This window comes from Fomitiporia mediterranea (assembly GCF_000271605.1).
Source record: "Fomitiporia mediterranea MF3/22 unplaced genomic scaffold FOMMEscaffold_1, whole genome shotgun sequence".
Classification (NCBI taxonomy): domain Eukaryota; kingdom Fungi; phylum Basidiomycota; class Agaricomycetes; order Hymenochaetales; family Hymenochaetaceae; genus Fomitiporia; species Fomitiporia mediterranea.
In genome coordinates, this window is record NW_006760386.1 from 6434514 (window position 1) to 6446198 (window position 11685).

Sequence of the window (11685 nt, forward strand, 5' to 3'; positions counted from 1 at the left end):
AAATTAGACTAGTTTCAAACAGTTTTAATAGACTAAGTATGGATTTCTAGTCCAAATGAAGTAGAAAGTCATTATTCTATATACTACTTTAATAGTACTTCTCTAACTTATATAACTTTACTATAACTTATAAAAGTACTTATATCTAATATATTTTGTTTATACTAAATTTACAAACATGAATAATACTCAGAAGAACCTTCCCTGAGTGTAAAGAGGTTGGGGGAAAATGCTCAATTTTAGCAAACTTAAATATGTATTATACTTATATGTATATTCTGTATCCTAGTTAGAATTCAATATGTAAATTAATAATGAAGTTATATTCTTCATTTAGACTAGTTTATAGTATTGTACAATCAGTTTGAGGGCCAGGAAAACTCATATACATGAAATATAGGGAAAACTCACATATTGTGTTGTATCTTACTCATTTTTTGCTCATTTTACTTTATTGTTTCTAGAATATGAAAGATACTTTAAAAGTATAATTTTTACAACTTAGATCATGTAATTTGGTTAAGTATTAGTTGAGTTATGATAGATTTTGTATTTGAGTATACTTAGTGTGACAAAAATCACAAATTGCATGTGTGCTAATATTTATGAAAACAACAGTAAATACATACTCTAACACTATATTACTTAATAACCTCAACCAAAGACAAGTCATTTGTATACTTGTATAGAGAGGGGATCTGGAAAGAGTATAGTGTTGTAAGCCTGCCTGACAGCTTATAACAGTTTCTGTACAGTTCTACAGTATAGAACTGTGTGTCCTGTATGTAGATTCTTACAGTAGCTTACTAAGCTACACACTTTTTCCTTGTACTTGTATCAAGTCCCCCTTTTGTCATAACCACCTTCCCTGCATTCCTAGATGTATACTATTCTCTTTGTCTTCCCCTTTAAGTATGTATTATATTCCCCCTTTTTTTATTCCCTCTTTTATTTTCCCCTTTAAGTATGGACCATTTCCTTAGTATATATAGTTGGTATTCTTTGCCTTTATTGTATCAATTTGTATTTCTGACTACAACAAAGGTGAGTTCTTTGTTAGTACATGTATTAGTTTGTATTTCTGACTATAACAAAGATACCTTTGTTCTGTCAGCCTTTATATGTTGCTACAAACTCAGAACTTATTTGTAACAGTGTTTAGTACTTCCCTAGTACTGTTCTACTTTTTTTAAATATTAACAAAGTAGTCTTTGTTGTACTACATGTTAGTAAGGTTCTCTAACCTTCCTGAATACTCTCTACTGTTAGTAAGGCTCTCTAACCTTTCTAAATACACTACTACAGCCTTAAAGCAAGTTTAGCCCTCTTTCTAACTGTATATAACCAGGTCTTGTTTCCCTTAGTACTAGGTATCCTTAGAAGCTACTATAGTTGCTCCTCTATTAACTAGAGAATCTGTATTCACTTCTCTAACACTGTTACTATTTATAGTTACTCTAAGCTCAGACTCAGAGAGTAGCTTAGAGTTATTAGAAGTAGATAGTAATGTAAGTAAGTCTACCCTAAGACACTAGAAAGCTATAATGTTCTAAACTATGTTTACTAAAGCTTAGTTGATCTGAGAGAATGTTACAAAACCTTTAATGTTGACTCTAGGCAATCTGACACTATATACTCTCTAGTCATAAATCTTTACATTCTACAAGTATATATTTACCAAATCTGTTCTTACAACCTGTATGGTTACAATTACAATAGAATGCTTACAGGACAGTAGACTGTGTTAGTAGTACAAGTATGACTAGTCTAGACTTGAGAGGCTTACACTAGACACATTCTATTAGGAGCTTTAGTGTGAGATACTCTCTACAGACTAAGTAGAGTAAACCTGGAACAAGCTGCTCACAACACAGTAAGACAGTCACAACTTCTAGGAATAGTAGTCACAGGTTACTAGAATAAATTTTAGTCTTCTAGAAGATTAGTACCTTAATCCTAACAGGCTTTACAAGCTTCTTAAGGTAAATCTACACCCTAATCTTTAGTTCAAGCTCTACCTTACTCCTGTAAAGCTGGTTCTAACTTACACTAAACAGATTGTAATGTATATAGAAAGAGTGTATATAGTAGTACTAGTAAATAGCCAAATTCCTAATCCTGTAAACTACCTCTCAACTCTAGAACCAATCCTAGGAAGGGAAGTAACAGACTATATAAGACTCTGTAAATAGTTAGAGTATGTATACAAGCTGACAGAACAGTTAGAAGTAGATTACACAAAGGTCTGTAACAGTATAGAAACTATCTTAACTGTAGAACAGGCCTAAAAGAAGGACCAGGAGAAGCTGTACACTAGAAAGTTTACCCTAGTAACAGTTAGTCTAAAGGCTACCTTAGGAAGTACTATAAGACATATTACCTTGTTCTATACAGAGTACCAACTCCTAATAAAGAACTAGGAATGTTTCTAGTACTATAAACTGTTTGTAAATTATAAGAGTGACAATTGTCTGACAGGTCTACTAAAACCTAAAGACACAGTTCCTATTACAGAAGTATATATAGAGTCTCTATGCCTGAAACAAAAGCCTACTATACCTGTACAAACTGAGCAGTCTATAGTGTTAGAACCTACAAGTAGAGACAAATCCAAGTATGTTCTAATTTCTGACTCCTTACTATTCCCTGACTACTACATCCTTACAGAAGGTAGTTCTACTCTAATCTGTATCTGACCTATGATTGACTCTAACTGTTCTACAGTTCTGATTAATGAGAAACTAGTGTCCTGAATGAGTCTTAAGTACTTTCTACTCAAAAGACACATTATTATAATACTAGCTATCAAATTAGTAGAAGAGTCAGGAAAATGGATTACAGAGTAGGTAAAGTTGTAAGTGTAGTTGGCAGATTAGAAATGGACATCAAAGGTTGTAAAAGCTTGTATAGTCAATAACTTGTGTAATAAAATGATTCTTAGTACACCTTTCCTTTAGAAGAACTAGATTGTTATTAACATAGAAGGCTAGACAGTTATTCTAAAGGATTCTGGATGTGATCTGATGAAGGCAGAAAAGACAGAATCAGTCCACATTCTACAACCTACATACATCCTCTCAGAACCAGTACTATCCCTGACTACAGTTGTTTGAGAGTGTATTAAGACACTAGCTGAGTCAGAGTAACATAAGACCTTAGATAGGGAGCTAAAGTAACAATACTAAGATTGCTTCCTAGACTCTATACTATCTATTACAGAACTTCTAGAAGGGATTATACACAATATACAGTTTAAGGACCTGTCAAAGGTAGTAACTGTAAGGTCTTACACATACTTGTAGAAATACTAGGAGGCCTAGTGTATACTCCTAAATTAGCACATCTAAGCCAGTTGTTTGTAAAGGTCAGAAAGCCTATATACATTTGTTAACATTTATTTTGGATAAATGCATCATATGTCTCAAATCACACAAACGTCTTGCAAATATACACTATTGCTGAGACATGTCTTCCAAGACATACATCTGAGACATACAATATTAGATAGCATATATATTACTTTAATCTAAGGACAATGAAGCTCATTAAGAACTTACACACAGTCGACTCGTATTGACACCTACACACTATGAGCAGAGTCCACTGAACCCCTACTAGTGTGACTTACTCTTAGTATCCTTGTGAGTGGCACACAAACCTACAGAAGAATATTTCCTATTGTTTACAAAACATTGCAACCTCAACACACTAACAGGTTATGAGCCTTACACTCCCTGCTCATATCTACATTGTTACTATGCTTTTATCTTACCCTCTACGAATGCAATGCTTCGAAATCATCATCTCCACAATTATGATTTCCCCCTCAGTAGTTATATGCATGACTATATGTACCACAATTGTCATCTTGAATGCTTCAGTGTACTATACACTATAGTACAAATGATTAGATACACTCAATCATATTATACTTGATAAGTAACATCAAACTACTTCATTTAACACTGAATCCACTTGATTCTACATGTACAATCTATTCTACTCGTCTACAAACCTTTGGTGCTCCCATCTGAGCATACTAAATGCAAATTGTCTTGTCCTGAAGACTACAATTGCTTTATACAATGAGACATGCTATGATACTTGTAGAAGGAACGTATTATCTATGAGGACCTAGACATACCTGTCTGAGCATCCCAAACACACATTGATTTATTAAAATAACTTTGGACAGATTAGTTGCTTTAAAAGCAATGAATACCCAGTAATACTATATCCAAACACTGAATTACTTCATCTTACACTACAAAGATACGTTATAAATTAACATCTCACATAACAAACGAACATTTGATATTATATCAATAATACAAATGATTAATACTATAAACGAAAGAATAATGCTAGCAAAGCATAATAACAATATAAAGAAATACTATTGTGAACATACAATCAATCTAATAATGATTAGACAAACGAATAACACGAAAACAAGAGTATAAATGCAACTAAAGTATAATAACTCAAATATAAAAACAATTTATACTATCACGAATGTACAGTCACAATAAATAACATATATTTACCATATACAAATATATTGCATAGATATACAAACGTATACAATGAAATAATAAAATATATCACATAGATATACGAATATACAAATGTACAAAGTAATAATAATGCATTCAAATGCATAAAACTATTAATTACTAAATAATGCAAAGTTATATACAAATGCAATTGAACAAACACATAATAATGATAAAAACAATTAATAAAATTATGAAACAAAGTTGCAAACATTCTAAACGTATAATAACAAACATATATACTTATACAAAGTATTAAATTAAATTAAACCATAATGCTACAAACGAAGAAACAATATAATGATGCATATACACATAATATCAACATTATAAACTATACAGACAAATACATATCTTATACCTCACACAATTACTATTACAATGCGAAAATCAAACAAACAATAGTTACAAATACATTGTAACAATATTATATATCAATAAGATATACATGATAACAAAGTATTAAGTCAATACAATTAATACAAACAGTTTAAACAATATAAACATATTTTGGACACATTGAAAATATTATTAACATACAAAATGTTATAAACAATTAAATGTCACTTAAAAACTTGACAAAATACAATAATACAGACATAAACAAAACAACTAATACTATGAAACATTAGAGCCTAACATTGGATAGTCTGAAGGGCCAAGCAATGGAAAGAACACTACTGTCAAGTACACAAAAGACAGACACATGCCAGAATGCAACCCAAAAGAAACAGGATAAGCTTGGGTGTTCTGGAAACTCGATTGGACACTTCACATATAATTAAACATTTACAACGTATGACGGATTTAATCAATCACTGCAAACAGCAGAAAGATATTTATTCACAAAGAATATATCTATAATCAATACATAAAGGATATCATTAACTATTCAAAGTTCAAACAATGTCATAACAGCATATTCTTAATTAACAGCCTTGCTTGAAGCTTGTGTCCATCACAAAAGAATTAAATTAATAAACAGAATGGAAACAAGACACAATAGCTTGAATACTTTTGTCATCAAACGGAAGACAAATGATACTGAGTGAAACAAAATAATGCACTACTCAATGTATGCAAATATAACAAACAAAATACACAAACTTAACCTTGCTAAACAATACAATAGATTATAATTATCCAAATAATAACTAAATCAGACAAAGATAACAAATAACATTGAAATTATTCAACAAAACACATTCATACATTCACATATAATGCTTAAACGAATAATAGAATGACAAAAACGTACAAACAAATCAATTATACATGAAAGCCAATTACTCAAAGCAAACCTTCTTGAATTGAAGGGGAGTAATAACAGCATATATTCACAAAACATAAAAGATAATGAATGAACAATTGAAACATAGCAAACAATTAAATGATGTGGAAATATTGACTATGTTACTATTTAATGTTGCACATCCTACAAAACACAATTATAAAGTTATTGCAACGAATTCAAAGCAAATCCATTAAATCTGACAAGCAAATCTGATGAATCCAACAATAATATACTTATGTAAGAGACATTTTCTCTAAAAACTTTGATGGTTACACTATACATAACACTATTGAACAAATTATGAAAGAATATATTACAGATTATATACCTAAACACAGAGAAGTATGCTACATACAACAATGTTGAGCAGAAAAGCATCTCTGGTGCATATTGAACTATACAGAATTATAGAATGGAACTATGTCTTCCACAACAGAACGTATGTTACATTGAAAATAATGATTATGTATCATGTGAAACTTCCAACACTTATTCCCTAACATGTAGGACATAATAGCAAACGAATAACTAAGTAAACAAAATAATATTCAGACATATAACTGGGAAATAATCCAGACAAGCTAAGAAATGGCACATATTCCCAAAGTGATCTACACTAGACGTGTGAAGCACTTGCTAAAATTAAAAGAAGTAACAGATGTAACAGTAATCAAAACGTTAATCCTTTCAAATAAAACAAGATAATGTTAATCATAATGAACAAAAATGAGCAATACACTCAAAATAAACAAAATAAATTCATATTTCATAACAAACACATGCATATATTCAGCAAATAAAGCAAATATAATAATTAAAACAATATCAAACAGAATTTGATACAAAATAAACAATAAACGAACAAATATTATGATATATGATGAAAAATAGAACTGCAAAATAAGCTATTTCATCTATCTACAAAATAAAAACAACAAACACATATTATAATTGTACAAAGCAATATATATTAATCAAATAACACTATACAATGATAATAAAAACATTATCACAACAATAAAACAATACAAACATACAAATAACGTTATAGTTTGTAAAAGTTGAAGGACACATTAAACAATAACAAACACAATACACACATATAACAATATTAAATATATCTATTGCAAAACAGCAAAATGATACAAACGTACCATATGTTTAAAACATAAATAATGTGTCTAAACAGACTTACAAACAGTCAGATGATAAAATAAAACAAATTACAATGAATAAAACCTTAATCAACCTTGATATGAAGCAATCTAACATATCATAAATGATATTATGAATTGCAAACAATACAATGCTTCAATATAAAGGTATAGAACTATTATTAAATGCTTAAAAGGTATGAATACAAAACGAACACAAACAAAGATGATACATGATGAATAGAGGACATTATAATAACATTGACAGCACATTTTACAGGCATGATTCAACAGTTTCATTGTGAAAGTAAAAGTGGAAAAACTACTAGTAACACAATTCAAATGTGCAAAAATACAAATTAACAACAAACAAATTAATAACACACACATTGTTATTAAATATAGTATTAACTATACAAACAAAACAATACAAACGAATTACAATTATAATTACACTTTGAGTGTAAGAATACAAAACAAACTACATGTATAATAATATGAATACAAACAGAGCAAATAACAGAACAACTGTGGAACAATACAGTATGATAAAATAAACATACTATGACACAAAACAAACAATATGACATGAAAAACAAACGAAACAAAGTTATATCATATCATATTATATTGTGAACAAGAAAAATACTATCATACGAATGATAAAACATTATAGTGACAACTATAATAGTAATAATAATAAAACTACGAACGAACAAACACTAAAGAGATTCTACAGCTCTCTTGGCAATCAAAATTGAATTAACAATCGATTTATTACATCAAACATAATAATAATACATTGGACGAACGTAACACTTACAGTAGACTTAATATACAAAGCAAACGAAACATTTACATTGCAAATGTAAATGATATTAATAAAAACAACAGACAAACACATATCAAACATTATATTAGTCTGATCAACTAGTATAAGTTTGAAGGGGAGTGTTAACATTTATTTCGGATAAATGTGTCATATGTCTCAAATCACACAAACATCTTGCAAATATACACTATTGCTGAGACATGTCTTCCAAGACATACATCCAAGACATACAATATTAGATAGCATATATATTACTTTAATCTAAGGACAATGAAGCTCATTAAGAACTTACACACAGTTGACTCGTATTGACACCTACACACTATGAGCAGAGTCCACTGAACCCCTACTAGTGTGACTTACTCTTAGTATCCTTGTGAGTGGCGTGCAAACCTATGGAAGAATATTTCCTATTGTTTACAAAACATTGCAACCTCAACATGCTAACAACATTACTTGTATTCCTAATCCTAAAGGCAGATCTAGAAGACCTCCTACACATAGTATACAACTACTAGGCACTAAATAGTAACACAATCTGTGACTAGACCCTACTGTTCTACATTAACAAAATCATAAATAATACTATTAGAGAATGTATATATATAAAGATTAATATGACTAACACATTTTTCCAAACCTGTATGAATCTAGAACATATTCTGCTCACTACAATTAGTATACTGTTTGAACTATATGAGTAGACAGTCATACTAATAGAATTATGTAATACACTAGCTACACAATAGTAGAGAGTTATAAGGGTCTTAGAATATCTTATTAGAAGGATCTGTCATGTTTACTTGGATAATATTATTATCTAGTCAGAGTCAGAGGTAGAACACATTAGAAACATTAGAAAGGTTATACAGGCACTCTGTAACAAGGGTCTTATCTGTTTGTAGAAGAAAACTAAGTTATTCTATACAGAGGTTAAGTTTCTCAAGCATTTAATTACAGAAAAGGGTACAGAAGCAGACCTAAACAAGGTCAAGTGTATTCTAGAATGGCTACAGCCCTAGAGAGCCTGGGATATTTACAGGTTTCTCAGACTTTTACAGTATATTATAGTATACCTTCTACACCTTATAGAATATACTATAGTTCTTTCCCTACTCACAAGTAAGGATTATAATAAGGTGTTTCTAGAGTAGAAGCTAGAACACTAATACACTTTCAACACAATCAAGTCTATTATTACTAGCTACAAGTGCCTCACTTCTGTAAACTACAATTTAGGAGAGCAGATTTATGTAACTATAGATACAAGTGATTCTGAGACTAGAGTAGTCCTTAGTGTCAGATCCTTATAGAAAGTAGTAAAACCTGTAACATTTGAGTCTAAGCAATATAACAGTACAGAATGTAATTACCTAGCACACAAGTACAAACTCCTTACAATTGTTCACACACTTAAGAAATAGTATGTTTACCTCCTTAGAGTACATTTCCATGTTTATACAGATTACTACACTCTTAAATACTTAGATACACAGTATAATCTGTTCTAGAGACAAGCCTAGTAGATGGAGGACCTTTCCTAGTATGACTACAAGCTGTATTACATTAAAGGAGAAGAGAACACAGTTACTAATACACTCTCCTATCACCTGGACTTTAATACTAGTCTAGAAAATAAGAAACCAGTATAAAAAACCTTAGAAAGTATGTTTATACAAATCTCTACAGATCCTAACCTTCTTACAACAATCAGGAACAGTTACAACACAGATGAGTTCTGTTATAAGCTTTGATACAATCTTGGAAGTATTGTAGGAGCTTGTAAGGATTAAGAACTACTATACCTGGACAACTAGTTAGTAATTCTGAGCTCTAGAAACATGTACAAAACCTTGTATTACCTTACACATAATGAACTAGGATATTTTAGTACAGACAAGACTTATCTGTCCTTATACAACTCATTCTATTAGCCTAATATGTGCTAGAATCTGGAACAGAACTATATTCTAAACTATAATGTGTACTAACATAATAAGAACCTTACTACAAAACCTGCTAGTCTGCTACATTTACTACTAGTTCTGAATGTGTGTTTTAAGAGTATTACAATTGACTTTGTCAGACTGTTACTAGAAGACAGTAGATACAATAGAATAGTAATAATGATAGATTGACTAGATAGTACAGACATTAGGATTAAACTGTATAAGATAGACATAATAGTAGAAGAATTTGCAGAACTGTTCTTTAATAAATAGTATTGTGAAAACAGCTTACCTTAGGAAATTGTTTCCAACTGGGACTGTCTGTTCCTGTCCAGATTTTGGACCACATTACATATAAGAACAGGTATAAAGCTGAAGATGTTAACAGTATACTACCTAGAGACAGATAGAGTAAGCAAGTATACTAATAAGACAGTAAGCTAGTTGTTACACTTCTATGTTGATTGCTAACAGTAGGGTTAGTAGGCTCAGCTCCTATAGGTTTGGTTCTGTATCATAAATACAGTAAATACTTTTATAGAATATTCCCTGTTCTAACTATGTTATAAATACTCACTATAGACAGTTCTACCATTTATACAACTAGAATAACTGTAAGTAGATTCTCTAGAAGTACAAGTATTAGAATTCCTAGCCTGTATACATCAGAATGTTATAGAGGCACAAGACACTCTTCTAGTAGTTAAGACCTACTAGGTATATTATACAAATTAAGACTATACTATAGAAGATTATTTTGTAGTAAGAGACTAAGTTATACTCTCTATTTACAATTATTATTAGGACTACCTTACACAAACACTAGGACACACTGTAAAATTCATACCTTACTATGATAGACTGTACTTTATTATTATAGTAAACCTAGACAAGTCAGAATATACTCTAGAGCTACCTGTCTCTAATCAAACTTTCCTAGGATTCTATGTAAGCTAACTCAAGTGTTACATTCTGAATAATAATTTACTCTTTCTACAACATGCTCTCAATTGACCAGGTCTGGTGGAAGGAGAGGAGGAGGTTTACAAGGTGTTGTGTATTGTAAATGTAAGACACAAAGACTAAGGTTGACAGTATTTAGTAGAATAGGCAGAATAGGGTGAATAGAGACAGGAATAGAAGGTACAGTCAGAGCTCTAGAGGTTAGCCTCTAAAGTTCTACAGGTCTAGTTAGCTTTACATTCCTATAAGGGTACTATTTTTTTAGAGGAGGGAGGGGTGTAAGCCTGTCTAACAGCTTACAACAGTTTCTACACAGTTCTACAGTACAGAACTGTATGTCCTGTACACAGATTCTTACAGTAGCTCACTGAGCCACACACTTTTTCCTTGTGCTTGTATCAAGTCCCCCTTTTGTCATAACTATCTTCCCTACATTTCTAAATGTATACTATCCTCTTTGTCTTCCTCTTTAAGTATGTATTATGTTCCCCCTTTTTTTATTCCCCCTTTTATTTTCCCCTTTAGGTATGAACCATTTCCTTAGTATATATAGTTAGTATTCTTTACCTTTATTGTATTAGTTTGTATTTCTGACTATAACAAAGGTGAGTTCTTTGTCAGTATATGTATTAGTTTGTACTTCTGACTGTAACAAAGATACCTTTGTCCTGTCAGCCTTTGTATATTGCTACAAACTCAGAACTTGTTTACAACAGTGTTTAGTACTTCCCTAGTACTGTTCTAAGTGTTCAAAGTAAGGAGAATGGTGGAGAAAGACTAGGAGAAAACCTGAAGAGATAAAGGAAAATATTATACTTACTTATAAGAGAAACTATATAACTAGCTAGAAACTCTTTGTACAAAGATAAAGGACTATTAGAGTTAGTAAAGAGTTAGAGCCAGTACTCTAAAGCTCTATGCTTGAGGAGGACTAGTA